A 16,521-nucleotide genomic window follows, 5' to 3' on the forward strand; every position below is an offset into this window, starting at 1 on the left:
ATCAAAAAGACAACTGCAAATCAACCTGGGAAAAAATAGCAAGCAGCGAGCATGGAATATTGGAAATCACAGGCACACGCACAGCACAAAGGAAGAGATAGAGATCTGATACCTGGAAGAGTCTGCATAGCAGGCAGGTTGGGTGTTTCCTAAAACGAAGCACAAACGTATGATGTCAAGTGACAAGCCCCTAGAGCCCAGATGAGTGCATGCCCTCTCTTCACAGCTGATGAAGCATCAGAGTGGAACAGCAGGAAAGAAAATGTAATGAAACAAAACCTTTTCTGCAGTTATTGTGAGTGGAAAAGGCAGAGAGCGCTGTCATTTTCTAATGGTACAATAAAACCGACCTTAACTCAGACACAAATGTTGACGCGTAACTGCTTTTCCACAACTGAGCAAAGACCTTTACAGCTGATTTATTTTGTACAGCAGAGAAACACAGCTCTGATGAAACAGCAGCTTGATTTAATTCTGTGCTTTAGACTCTTCCCATTTCCTAATTAATAATAGTCAACCTACCAAATGAATTTTTATATATAAAATGTTGAACATGTTGCTTTATTGCTGCAGAACAGTACTAAATAATTAAGAAATGTAAGTTAACCCTTTAGTAATGATTTAACTATGCGATGATTAGGTTCCATCCATCCATCTTAGTTAATTTACCAATTGGATGGCACTGAGCTTGGAGTCAATCCCAGAATGCACAGGGCTTGACACTGACACCATGCTTAACGGGGTACAGTAAATAACGTTGGTAAGTAATGGTCATAAACACAGATTATCTGGTATATAGTCGCTGTCCAATGAAATCCATGCAGACCCACTTTTTGACTTTTCACTAAAATACATCCATTCTCCTCCTCCTAGTGATAACGTCTGATATCCCAGACATATGAAAAGATGTTTTATGAAGTCATCTATTTAACTATAGTACTTATGTTTGTACTAGTTACTATTTGTCTTATGATAGTTGTTTGGGTGTATTACTTTAGATTGCTAATTTTAATGACTTTAATAGCTAACTAACATCATTGTTAATTGTGAATATAAAGTGGCATTAGATTGTATCTTGTTAACATGGACATATTTGCCTCACTGACAACAATCCAATCCAAGTTAAAACATTAAACCTACTCGTCCTGCTAAGGGTGTCTCATTACAATGTTTTAGCTTTATTTTGTGAAGTTATTTCTAAGAAAATGTGCTTTCACGCTCCTGAAATAATGGAGTTTTGGAGATGCATGTTTTTCATTGGACAGTGATGATGTGAAAGTTCATCTTGCTTTATCCCCAATGGGATGGGCTTCATGGGCCCTAGTGACCCTACTCAGGACAAGTATCTAGAAGGTGGATGGATGGATGGATGGAACTTCCAGTTACAAGAATAACAGGCAGGCCTTGTGAGATTCTTAAAGTTATTCTTTAAGATGCCTCGAATGAATATCACTGTATTTAATGGTAAGACCTTACACAAATTCTGATTCACTTTGAGACTCATTATGTTGACCTGACTGAATACTTACAAATCAAATGCACCCAAACATCTTTCTACCCTACGAACATTTTTTGCAGTAATGGGCCACAGTGGGAGTCGGGAGCCAAATCCAAGAGGCGCAGGGAACAAGGCAGAGGAACAGGCGGGACAGGGTGCCAGTCCATTACCGGACACACACACACACACATTATGAGCAATTTGGAGATACAAATGAACCTAAATGCATGTGTTTGGGCTGCACACATGTCGAGGAAACCCATACAGCATGGGGAAGCACATGCGGATGCCACACACACACACACACACACACACACACACACACACACACAAGTGGGATGGGATTGGAACCCCCAAACCTTTAGCTGTGAGGTGACTGTGTTATCCACTGCATCACCCTGACAGCATGGGGGTTATACATATTCCCCTTTTTGATAAAACATTGATTCTCTTACAATACATGGACTTTACACACAGTATGAAGGCATTTAGTTTCAGACTGTTAGTAGTGCAAAAAACAAAATAGCAAAACGAAATTCTAACCATGTTTACATATCAAAAAAGTATAAAGGTCTTTCATATGCATCTGACTACCAAACCTCTGCAGTACAATATTATCCATGCAAAATAGTCCTCCATACACAAATTGTAAGATATACTTTGATTTGCATTCCTTCCAATTGATAGTGACATTGCAAAGGAACCTCAAGACGGAATGAATGAAAGTGAAAGGCTCTGCTTCCAAATCGTATTCAAAAACTTCCAAACGTCTAGAAATATAATAGACTGCATTTGGATTGTAGCCTACTGCTACGGCAAGTTTGTGTGTGTTGTGTTTAACAATGGAAGCTTATAGAAAAACAGATTCTAACAGATTCTAAGGACAGCTGTACAAAGCCGTAACGCTATGAGAACTGTTCAGTTTCCGAATATTTGATCTCCGCGGACTCATTATTTGGAATCTGGCTGCTCCAGGAGGACATAAACATTCCACAGTGGTAACAGGGATCAAGGATGGGACACCTGGAGGGACGTGTGGCTTTTCTGTTGATGCTTTAGCTAGGACTGCTGTTGCTCTACTTGTGCTGCTATTACTGCACGTTTTTGACACTCAGTCCGGGTTTCAGTATAATACACGAATAGGAAGACTGACGGCAACTGGCATCTGACTAATTACAGTGAAATACAGCTATCATGTCATATATTATACGTCTTGTTCACTGCATTGAAATTATAAATGAAACACTGTTCCTTATACATTTTTTTTACATTTCTGTCCCAGAAGGTAACCATCAATGAAGGCTGACCATTATATTTCTTTATAATTAATAGGATGACTACTGCTGCTTGTTGTTAAAATGTTGATTTCTGGTTAGACTTCAGAATCTCCTGATTTTCACATGCAATACTATATACAAACATACTGTATACAAAAATACTATGCTTCTGTAATGAAATACTACATACCAAAATCCTGCCATCATACATTACATGATTTAAATATTACGATCTATAATATCATTACCTCAGTTGTATTATTTTGTACTTTTTTCCCCCCAAATCTAATAGTTTAAAGTAAGACCAATATAGGGGGGAAAGGTAGTTTTTTGTTTTAAACAGTACCTGGACGTTTAGATAAGGTACACAGGGTGGTAAAAAAAACGGTACCAATACACGCGCTAATTAATTAATCTAACTCCCAGCGCTGGGACACGTGGTTCCGCTCGAGCGGTATCCTGACGCTTATTTACACAGCCGGTAATTAAATTCAGCAAGGAAAATAAATTAGGCTGTTTGCTTTGAGATATCACAGCGAAGTCCGTCAATCGCAATGCAGAAGGATTATAATACACGTCATGGCAGGCAGATGTAAGCTGCTGTCGCATATGCCTGGCGCGTTTACGTACCCGTGGAAATCTGCCAACATCAACAAGTGCGGTATAGCTAGCGCGCAGAAATCATGTTCATTATATGCTTATTTCATCCTAACTAATCACTATCCAAATTAGGCCTACAATGAAATCCTGTACAGTACGGATGTCCTAAGGGATGAAAATGTCCCTTAACAATAAAATAAGTCTCTGGCCAAATATCCCGCCCGCACATTCACTGATTGTCCTGACATCTTATTGAATATACGCTGAAAATGCTATCAGGATTGGCAGCCTTCAGAATAATTATGTTAATTATATATACAAAATATACAGTGAAGGAAGGGACCATCAGATAACATCAGATAGGTGTTTTAATAAATCACTTAATATTTTAACACACAATTCTTCATTTTAATCTTTAGATATAACAAAATGACACATCATAAAATGCATATAAAACATATTTACTGAGACAATATGAAATATAATTTTATTTAATCAAACGCCCCTTCTGAGAAGTTAACAGAAACTACAGGGCAAGACGGCACAGGTACGAATAACAAAAGTGACTGTACACAGGAGCAAATGCAGTTAACATACTTAACTAATAAACACTAGCTCACATATCACAATGAGATGCTTGGAAATTTGAATAAACATGAAGGTCTGGAGCACTAAGAGAGCTGGGCACCTCCTAGGAGGCCTCCCTGCCCTTGGGGGGCGCCCTACATTTAGGGAGGAGGAGAAACTGACCATCTGCACCAAGCGCATAAGAGAAACTCCACTCAGCCTGACTAGAAGCAAGTGCTAGTAAGGCACACCTGGTGTTTCTCATTCTCAGTCTCGCCTCAGAACGCTGAAACAAACTGATCCTGAGACAGATCCTATGCGGCATTTTCACGGCGCGTTCACTGCTCTGGGGCTTCAGGCAATTATGCTCTAGCAGTCATAATCCTTTTACTCTCTTTATTATTATTCATTAATTCAGCTGACACTTTTGTCCTGGATGTACTACACTGCATTATAAAAATGAGATACTTTGCACGTTGACGAATGCACTGTTGCATCAGTGTTCACTTGACGTTCTGATGACATTCAATGCAAACCTTTTGTAAAATATAGCTGGTCTTTAATTTGGATGGAATTCATATAAGAATTCATAATCTTGAGTGCGTGATGAAAATAACATATTATATAACTTAATAAAGGAAGTGATACTAATAGAGAATTCCAGATCGCCCTGAAGAAGGCTTAACTTCATTATGTTCTGTTATCGGAAACCTTCACACAGTGGATACATTTGTAATTACATCACCAGCGGCACCTGTAACTAATTTTCATGGGGGGGAACAGAGCAATTAAGGCAAGGCACTTTACACAAGGCATGACGGCTCTCTTGTTCCTGAGATTCAGGAGAAATAGGGGAATCGGAATCAAGTTTCTAAAGTTCCCATCTGGCTTGTTGCAAAACATTCACAGTGATTATGGAATCTCTCATTGAACAAAGCCAAGAGTGCCATCAATCTATCCATCCATCCACTATAGTGATGCAGTTAGGGGTGCCATGAGGGGGGGGAGGGCAGTTAGGACAATTGTGAGGGCCCCTCAGTGACAGAGGCCCTAAAACATCTGGAACATAATTGGATTAGTCTGGGTTGAGGGCTCAGCATTGATTTCCTTTCATGAGCCCAAAATCTAGTGGAATTTCTAGTGGATGTAGTGCCCTAATATTGTCCTTTACAGCCTCTCCCCGGGTTAGGATGGGGACATTCTGACACACCTATCGTAAGGTCAAAATATGTGCAATATCGATATTTCAAAACTTTCTAAAATGCTTTTTAGTACAATACACATTACCTAACAAACACCATAGCCTAGCCTGCCTTAAACATGCTTACAACACTTACATTAGCCTACAGTTAGGCAAAATCGTTAACACAAAGCCTAATTTACAGAAAAGTGTTGGACATTTTATGTAATTTATTGAATAATGTACTGAAAGTGAAGAAGATTTACCCATCGTAAGGCCGAAGTATCATAACATGGACCATCGTAACCTGGGGAGCGTCTGCATTTTACTGTTTTACTGAGAAGCGATGATTCTCAGCCAATCCATTTTCATGACAGCGAGACCAGCTGCCCACATTCTGAGACTCCCAGGTATCACACACGCTTACTGCTGATTGTATGCGCGCTCACGTCCCCCCACCTCCCCCACGCTCGCGCCCCCATCTGCTGTCCATGACACCCTGAATTGAGTTGACAGTCCTATCCAGGTGTCCTGAGACATGGCCAAGGCGTTTTGTGTCACGCCAATGTCATGTCAATTTCACTGTGGCTGTCGATCCTTAAAGCTCCCACACTAAATGATAATAACAGTAATTAAAACAATGACAGTTCTGGGATGCAGTGAACTGTGAAGTGTCACGATCTTTAAAAATCGATTCAAATCTCCTGTTTTTGAACAAAGCTGTGCACTCCTTGTATATTTCCCTTTATTATTTAATACTCACCACTATTATTATTATTATTATTATTATTTCACATTCACTGTCACCTTTATCCTCCAGTGTTGAGGGTTCAAATCCCACCTCCGCTCTGTGTGAATGGAGATGGTTTTTCCTCCTGGCACATGGTTTCCCCCGTGATCCAAAACAAGCCGTTAGGTTAATAGACCATTTCAGAATTGCCCATAGTGTGTGTGTGCGATTGTGAGCGTCAATTTTATAAAAATCTGTGACTGCAATCAAAAAACTAAAAATGCCAAAAATGTTGTATTTTGTTTACTTATGGTTAAGGTTAGGGCTGGGTAGAGGTTGTCATTGTTGGAATTAGGGTTTTCCCCACAGAAATGAATGAATGGTTCCCATAAAGCTCCTAGCCCACCACAACCCTATACAGGAAATGTGGATGGATGGATGGATTTCAGCACATTCTCATGTATGTTCATCTAGAACCATCCCTCAAGACAGCATGCAGTATATTAGAAAATAACACTGGCCTGCAACCATACATAAGTTACATCATTGAATCCCTAGAGCTGTAACTATATGTAAACTTTTGTCTGCAATACAACAGTGACAAAGTTTTTATTAAATCACTGTGTGATATAACGTACTGTATACTGTATATAAAGTACAGATATCTATTGACAGCAGGAACCCCTGTGCAGAGTTAATTAAACCCACTTTAAATCAAAGCATGGCCCAACTGAACACTTCAAAACCCAAAATAATGGCGCTGAAGGCTTGCAGGCAGCTATCTGAAATAGCTCGCTGTCTTTCTCTTCCTGTTCTTTTACAGAGTTAATCAATTAACTCAATTTTAAATGGATGGTCCTTGATATTGAGAGGCAGAGACGGCAGGATGGAAATGAACAGGATGAAACTGAAGGGGATTAATGATTAAAAGTCCAAAGCTGGAAGAGAGAAAAGCCTGAATCAGACACTTATCTTCTCCAGCCGGATGCCGGCATTCCCTTGAACACAGACTTCCCGAGTCACAAAGAGACAAGCTGTTAATATAAATTACTACAACGGCAGCAGTGAAAAATGAACATTCATTAAATGACTTGCTTACTGACCTTAGCATGGGCTAATAAGTATTCGCAGAACGTTTTTGCTCTCTGAGCTTATCAAATCAGCCCTTTTTCTTATTTTAGGTCTAGTCTGAGTGCTACATAAATTACCAGCTGTCATTCTAAAGCATTTATCACCACTCAATTAGTAAACATCATTGTGACAGGTTCTGATGTACTTATAAGAGAGAATTATTAATACATGGACAATTCCTATCCATGACTGATCAGTGTCCATTTGAGCAGGTACGACCATCTTAAGTATGTAGTCTGAAATTACCTTAGTGACACTGGACAAGTGATTGGTCAGATTCTATGCCAGTAAGGAACTAGCCAATCATATCCCCAGGGTGTGTCCAACCTCCTTTCTTCATTTGACGAATGAGACTGGGGAATTACATTGCAAACCCAAATGTAACTGATAACGTGGAAGCCTGGAGGGAGATGTCACAAACGAAGGCCTTCTAGGCTATAGGATATAGCTCTTACCCTTCATCTTTGCTTACAGTGCAAGTTTCCTTCCTATATTGCAACAATCTAATGTTATAGTAAGTTTGTATACAAGAAAATAAATGCTGCTGATACTGTGCAGAATTACCTGTCATGTTAAAATTTATGGGGCAAGTCATCACACAGGGCGCACTGTAGAAGCAGAAACTAGAGAAAATGCTTTCAATTTAACTTCTATAAGCACTGAAATGTGCAGTTTCTCATTTTCAGGCTTAAGCCAAAAACAGGATGTTTATGTCCCTTTAATTTCAAATTGCTTTTCCATCTTCTTTCTGCCATCACACTCAATCACCTGTAGATTTTAAAATTTGGTTTATTTTATGCAGGATTTTTCCTACCTGCAGTCTCTAGTCTTCTGTGTGAGAAAGGGCTTATTATTTACTTATAGTCCACTGCCTACCATATCACAGCTGAATATTCATCCTCAATTGCTTACAGTCCCAGAAACAGTGTTTCCCATCCTGATCATCAGGGACCCATAGCTGGTCCACATTTTTGCTCCCTCAGAGTTCCCTGTCATACAGTCCACATTTTTGCTCCCTCCGAGTTCCCTGCCATACAGTCCACATTTTTGCTCCCTCCGAGTTCCCTGCCATACAGTCCACATTTTTGCTCCCTCCGAGTTCCCTGCCATACAGTCCACATTTTTGCTCCCTCCGAGTTCCCTGCCATACAGTCCACTTTTTTGCTCCCTCCCAGCTCAACGTGGACAGGCTTTTGGTCCCTGAGGACTGGACTGGAAATCACTGGAGCAGATCATTCCTATTTGCTGGATAGCGACCCAGACCTCAAACCAGAAGTCAGGCCGGTTATCTCCATGTGCCTTGCCGCTGTACAAAATCCTGATTATTTCAGTTTATTTACCTGCATGAATAGTTATATTTATAAGCTGTTCTACTCACTCTGGACAAAAACACCTGTAAATAATAATGATCATAATAACACATCATTCTACAATAAAATTGCAATTACAATCATGCAGGCACGTTTCCCGGACTGTGATCTCTGCACCTGGGAGCCTCAGGCCTATAATATCACACTAACTAACATTACTGCAGCAGTGCTTTCAGCATCCCAGCATGCTAGATGAACGGAAGTGGGTCCTTCCTCCTGTGTCCACTCAGGCTATGCAGTTTAGAAACCCCTGGATAATGTTATAAAATTATGGAGCCAAATCAATACAGTGGGCCTGTACCCAAGTTTCCTGGAGCTGAACATCAGCTGACAGAGAGGAGCCGATCTGTAAATGGACTTGTTCAGTACAAATGTATGTGAAGCACCCTTCAGAGAGATTACACTAGAGTTTAATGTGGACCACACCTGCGCTGCTGTAATTGTAAAGGATGCAAGTCATTCTAGACAATAATATCTCCTACCAAAGCGTATCTAGTATCCAGAGCCTTTTAATAAAGCATGCAAATACTTACCCAAACTCCTGCCTGTAGTGCACTGACATAATTTCTGTAAATTCAGTACTTGAACCAGTATATAACAGACACAGATCTGTATTGTGACGCATCACAGGGCAGACCACCATACAGTATACTCAGGGCAATTTAGAGATGCCAGTTTGCTTACTCAAATGAGTGGGAGAAAAGCGGAGCACAGAAAACCCACAGACCCCCCCCCCCCCATGTGCTCGATAGATATATTTCTGTTTGCATACATTGATGCACACTGATTTGAAAGGCGGGGCGTCACGGAGGTGCAGTGGTTAGCACTGTTGCCTCACACCTCTGGGAGCAGGGTTCGAGTCAGCGCCGTGGCTCCGTGTGTGTGGTGTTTGCATGTCCCCCCCCGTGTCGTTATAGGGTTTCCTCCCGTAGTTCAGAAACATGCTAAGCTTAATTGCAAATTGCCCATAGTTGTGCATGCGTGAGTGAACGGTGTGTGAGTCCTTTAGTTAGGTTGGCACCCCATCCTGGGTTGTTCCCCGCCTTGTGCCCAAACGCTCCAACCCCTGTGACCCTGAATGGGACAAGCGGGGACAGAACATAAAGGATTTGAAAGACAGATCCATCCAGAAACCTCAAGCCTTAGCAGGGTTACGTGAATGTGTTCTCTGCAAAAACACAAAGCAGTCACAATAAACTATTCAGCCATGTTTGTAAACAACTATAAAAAATAAACTCTAAAGTGAAGCCCATCAATGTACAATTATAATGAAACTATAATTTATTCGTGGCAGATTTATGAAAAACACCTTACTGTAGCCTTCACAAGTTCACAAGTGTTTACACAACTGTAGCCTTCACAAGTTCACAAGTGTTTCAGGCTATTTTAATAATATTTTTAATAATGTAATATTTTGATAAACTGAAATTCAGATTGTTTTATTAGTCACAGAATTTTTACCCAACAGTAATGGATAAAAGATAATATTATGAATCAGACATCATATTTACTTATTTGTCAATAAACAAAATCAACTAAAGAGACATTCCAGAGATAAATGACACGACTACATTGTTTTGACTAAAGGCTGGGAAAGTAACATTATTTAGGTCTCATTTAATTGAACTGTCATGCAATAGTTATTATAGGACAGTTGAGAAGAGTTATTTCTGAGGTGACAGCAACCTATCACCATGGGAGGGGGGTAATAAATAAATAAACAAAACAAACAAAATGAAAGAAAAAAAACTTCCCAAGTTTGGTTACATTATTTATCACAGAGTTAAAGCTACAGAGAACAGAACCTCAGATCACATCAGGCCGTTTATGGGAAGAGCTGCTCAGTGCTGATGCCTTGGTCTGGAACAGCAGGGCAGCGGGAGGTTCTGCTCAGACTTATCTTGACAGCGCAACACCATTCCCATAAAGGAAGCAGACGGATGGGAGCAATGGGGATTTTACTGTGGTGGAATGAAAAGGAGAGACATTTTGGGTTTGATACAAGGGAAACAAAACAGGGAGCCAGATCTGGGGGAGATGCAGGGAGCAAGGTGTGTGAAAAGAGAAACATTCAGTGGTCTGTGTTATATTATTGGTCATTATTGGTCACCTGACTTGGCCACACCCCTCCCATCTTATAGTGACCTTCCTGAATGGGTGTAACCATCAGTAATCCACAGTCCAAATGGGAAACCTACATCAAAGGTCACATTTATGGGGAAGTGAACGGGGCAGGTGAGATTCCGGGTAAAGACTCACACATCCCTTGAATAAATCATACAAAGGCCACATAAGGATCCAGTAAAACATCTTATGCTTCTCATTTCAAAGGCTTCAACAAGACTCCCGTTAGCAAAGCTTTGCTAGACGTTATATTACATTTCATTACATGTTGTAAAACAGACACCTGCATTTTCCTCTCACGGCACTCTGTCCAGACTGCAGTTTGTCCTTTACTTATTAATAGATATTAAATGGGATGCAGCATCTTCCATGTTCTATTATATCACAGCGGACTCTAGTTATGCAGATTCCAGAAATAGTGATTTCTCTCCCAACAAAACTGCCAACTAAAATGCCCAATAAACATTCAGGACAGAATCACCGTATAAACCCACAAAAACAAAGCTTTGACAGTTAATTTGCAAACAAATGCTAAATCACTCTTTATTTGTATGGATGCAGTTCCGATGTTATAATATATGCACAGTTTTCAAAGGGTTTATTGTCCTGTTTAAATTACGCATAAATACACAAAGCAGCTTGCATTATAGAAACAGAGAGCTGCTGTGAATCAGTGGAGCTCAGCAGACCAACTGAAAATACAGCAGTATGTATAGTTTAAGAAAGTTATCAGGTTGGATTAATGGAGTTTGGCTGGGTCGTTAAAATTAACACATCAGACCGGAAGCGTAGCCCCATGAAGGTATTGAAATGACTGAAGTCCACTTACACAATAATGATCTTAGGGTTAAATTGGACTGAAAAGGTGAGACGCGGGTTCTATAAAAGGCTATGGCTGCTTATTTATCATTTTTAGATGGACTACTTCCATAGGAGAAAGCTAAGCAAGTACAAAAGGTTGTGGATGTCACGAAGAATCACTGGCTTAGAGAGTGCTGTGGGTTATGAACCTCATGTGGGACTTGATCCAACAAACTTCAGCTTATAAGACTGAGTGCTCTGCCCACCTAATAGTTGAAATATTCTCAGTGTTGGGGCAGCCAGGTATAAGTATGTAAAACCAGACAAAGTTAATCATGGGAAATCTGGTGAACATAACCAAGGAGAAGTTTGAGTGGACCGGTCAACAGAACCATGTGACCTAAGCAGGGTCTTAATGAGCACGGTGCAAGGGGCAGGTCAAGCGAATCCATTTGACAGTTTTTGGTCACATAACTCTCCCTCTTTTCCTCACAGAGAGGACCCTTTATGTAGCTGTTCTTCATTGTGACAACCCAAGATTTAAGCAAACTGGGTAGGGGGGGCACATCAACTTTTGGAAATCCTGCAGCGGAAAGATAAACGGAAAAAGGTTTTAGAGGTCCTCAAAGATGACTGACCCCACTGCACATACCCAGATAAATGATCAGCAGCACTGAATCGCTCACATAGCTCTGCTCCAGGCCAAGAGGTGTGCGCGTGCACGTGCACACACACCCACACACACACACACACACAGACAGTACTAGACCCAAGGTCAACTTAATTTAATTCTAAGCTCAGTCATTAATTTAACTTCAAATTTTCTGTCCACTGCATTTTTTAATTAAAAAAGTCTTGCCTCCCTAATCTGTTGAAATTATATATAAAAATCCTACGTCACATATGTGAGAACGCAAACCCTGGACTTTCCAAATTTGCCAATGCAGTACCATTTATTAGCGCCAAAAGCACAAATACTTTCAAATACTGGAGCAGACCATGGCAGAGATTCAGAGTTACTGCATGCTGGCACGAGCCTTCCCCACACACGCGCACACACACACAAACAGCCCCAACACCTAAACTAACCGTAACCTCATTCAATTCTCATTTTCTACATAACAATGTAGCGTGTAACTCCAGCATCGTGGTAAACGTAATTACGTATGTAGTAATGTACTCAATATAAAACGAAGAGCTGAATGTGTAGTATAATCCCTCAGTTATTATGCTCATACGGACTGAAGCTATTAGCACTGCGGTCAATTATGCAGTTAGGAGCTGAAAATTGTCCATTTCAGAGACATTCTTGAGGTCCTGCAGCTAACCGACTTAAACAGTCCTGACTATAACAACTTCACACGATCTAAAACAAATCCGTAATTAGCATAAATCACTACTTATCCAATTAAATAAATGCTTAAGTTTCTGAAGCAGAATTGAGGATAGAGTAACAAGACAGAAAATCCTTCCGTATAACAACTTAAATCCAGCAGAGGAGCATTTGCAATAATGAACTGGACACCAGAATGCGACTGAACGATACGAAAGCAAGCAATAACTCATTAGAGAGAAGAGACAGCAATGGAATGGGACGCACATTTCACTCTCCTGTGTGCTTTAGGATAGATAATTGCCCGAGGTAAACTCTAACGGGAAACCAGCCAAAACTTACACGCAGCACAAAGTATATTTGCATCGGCAGTTACCAGCCAACCACAATAAATAACAGAATCATATATATATATAAATCTCCCGGCTACTCAAAAAGCAGCCATAGGCCAAAACCAGAATAACACTTATACCCTAAAAAGTACTTTTAAAAATTAATTCAGACACTTTCAAGTCAGCGTTTATCTTACAGTCAGCCAACCGACACAAAGCAGATTTAATTATTATTCTGATAACACGTGTATCCGTATATTGTACATATCAGTAAATTAGAGTCCTCTTAGGAATTCACAGACAACTACAGAAAGTCATGCTGTTAAATGATGCATGAGGCGCAGAATCCCGCCGTGCAAACGCCGTGCAGGACGCGCAGTGTAAAAGAGCGCACATCAGCAAAATGCATTTTAATAACAACCATAATGAGCTTCTTACCTTCGTCGTGCATCCTCTGCAGACACAAAGTCAAGTTTCTCCTCCAGCCGGGCATGGCAAATGGGTATTAAACAGTACTGATGAGGCTGTTACCGTTATCAACGCAGAGAACAAAACGGTGCCCGGGAAAACACCGATACTTTAGGTTAATGGCTGAAGAAGAAATAATAAATAATAATAATAATTCCCTCTGCTGCAGTTATATACCCAAGTAAGTGGGAGAAATATTATAGCAAGTGATCATATACGGCAGGTAAATATCTGCGCATTGATTGGTCCATTTGGGGGGATAGTCGGCGATTCCTGGCCGCAGCTGGACACAACCAAAGCAGCGGCGGACGGCCAGGGACACCGGCGCATCGGACAAAACGGGAATGATGCTCTCACTTCACTTTTCTGAGGACTAGAGAACCTGGGACGGCAGACTGGGCGGAAAGACTTACTCATTCGGGACTACACATACAATATATAATCCTAATAATTTCTGACATTATAATATCCAGGATCGTTTATCAGACTGAATCAAGCGGCTGCTTAATATCTCTTCGAACTATGCTTCTACTCCGCGATTAACTGAGTAATACATTGTAGGCTTTCAAATATGTGTGTTCTATATAGCGTTAAAGTTTCAGAGTTTAACCGCTTCAGACACCTTAAAGCAGCGTTTCTCAACACACTGGCCGGTGTTCACCCTAGACGGTCCACGTTTTTGCTCCCTCCCAGCCTCCGACAGGAAGCAAGAATGTGGGCTGTTTGACAGTGAGCTTGGAGGGAGCAAAAACGTGGACCGTCTGGGAGGGTCCCCGAGGACCGGGTTGAGAAACACCGCCTTAAACAATTTGATATGCCTGTTATGTGACTGTAATGCGGTCTGCCACTTTCGTGACAAATTCCCAAGTCAGTGACACCGGATGTTTTCAATTAGGCTGCAAATAATAAGGACGTGTTTGCAGCTGCAGAAAAAGGACAGAGATGCGAGATATCACTCAATATCAACAAGCAATGCTGGAATTCGCGTTAAACACATATTGGACAGGCTAAATTGTAGGGGATTCGGCGATTCATTGAGTTCAGCACTAGATTTAGTATTACTGTTGCATAGGTTTGGTATTGTACAGAGGTTTCTTGCTGACATTATTCATTTAGTCATACAACAGTACGAATTGTCACAAGCGGAACGTTAAAGTGAAGCCTTACTTAATTACTTTCTGCTTAAAAATAAGACCCCAGTGGGCAGTAACAGACACCCCCCTATACCCGAAAGAAAGACTTCTGTATTTAAATTGTTGTGCCCCATCAACATCAAACATACGCCGCTGCCAGTAACTTTTTAGTTGCTAATCACTTAATGTATCCATGGCGGTTACATCTAAGGAAAATGCTTTGTATGCGCAGAGTGGAGCGTCCATGCAGCCCTGCTCTCTGCCCAATATCACGCTGACGGCTCTGTAATCGCTTATAATGTATAAAGGTCTATGCAGTTACTGATTGAACTATTTATTGCCTTCTACAAATTGACGTGTCAGTCACTTTGGCTTACCTGCACTGTAATTTAATACCAGAATCAATTTAAAAGCAGAACAAGACAGGTTAAAAATACGTTCGCAAGATATTTAACATTTGAAGAACATTTTTAAATATTTTGTTTATACGGCTTAAGACCGTCTTTAATTTATGTAAAAGAATAGAAATTTTGTTCTAAATATTACTAGCTATTTAAAAAAATAGTTCTCAATAGTAAACCAAAAGTGTTTTTCGCTGAAGGAACATTTTAGGAAAGTAGTCAAAACCAGTATCATAATTCATTTATCAAGCATATCATCCTACAGTTTAATCAGTTCATACATCTGGGTGTTTTACTGGAGAACCTGAGGTTAAGTTCCTCATTTGATGGTATAAGAAGATGGCTTTGGCAGTGGTATGAACTGGAAATCACATCTGTCCTTAAACTGTGTTGTCTGCTGCCATATGACAGGGTGTCTGGGTTTTATTAGATTCATCCGGTGATTTCTCAGATGCACATTGTCAACAGGACCTACTAGGAATGCTGAGACCATTCAAAACTAGACAAGATATACAAAACAGAACACAATCACACCCAGAGATTCATCATTAATCTCAGGCGCCAACACAAAACTAAAAGACACGGTGAATATTTCTTTCTCCATAGAATACACATTACACACTTACTAACGAAGCTTCTTAGACTCAGGAAGCACATACTACATACTACATATAAACTATCAGGGTATTTTCCTAAACCCCTCCAAACCTGCTATAATCAATCACCCACCTAATTTGGACAAAGCGAAAACATCATGACTTGACAGTATAATAAATGACTCCTCTCATATGATTCTGACCGTGTCTCCATTGTCCAGAATTACTGGATTATTGTCACTTTTGACAGCACAATATTCCACACTCTCTTGACCAAAAATCGTTTTGTCTCAGTGGATGGCTGATTTTCTTCTTTAGATACTTCTGTGAGACCATAGTTCCCCAAGGCTGCGTGGAGGGTCCACTACATTTCTCTCCATGTGTCACCTCCTGGAGGTGTTGTTTGTAAACATGATGTTATACAAATAAAACCCAACTCATTTCTTTCAAACCAAATGGAATAGCTTGTAAAAAAAAATTGTACATGCTTTTTATGATGGATACAGGTTATATAAGCTTGGGTGACAGAACATCCTCCTGCTAAACTGCTATGACAGATATTTTGTCAAAATTTACGTTGAATCGGATGATTTTGATTTCATTGCAGGAGCCACAATAAAAAACCCGGGCACTACAGTCAAGAGGAACCTCACGATTAACTCTTACATTAGGAATTCATCTGTAGCAAGGGTTTTATTTTATTACAATACTTGATGTTTGAAAAAGTGCAAATGACATGTTCCAAGAATCTAAGTGCATTGGCTTCCTCAAAGGAATCAGGGTATGAATTTCAGGTTTCTCCATTTTTCCATTTCAATTACAAAAATTAACTGCAAAAAAAGTCTGATTAATCTCCCTTTTATTATCAGCAATAACCTATTTAAGTACATGGGGCAAATTGTAAAGATAAAATAAACTAGTTTTGTTGGAGCTTTGCATGCGTACAAATGTTTCCCCATTTAGGATGTTAATAGCGTATG

This window comes from Paramormyrops kingsleyae, chromosome 8 (assembly GCF_048594095.1).
Source record: "Paramormyrops kingsleyae isolate MSU_618 chromosome 8, PKINGS_0.4, whole genome shotgun sequence".
Taxonomy (NCBI): domain Eukaryota; kingdom Metazoa; phylum Chordata; class Actinopteri; order Osteoglossiformes; family Mormyridae; genus Paramormyrops; species Paramormyrops kingsleyae.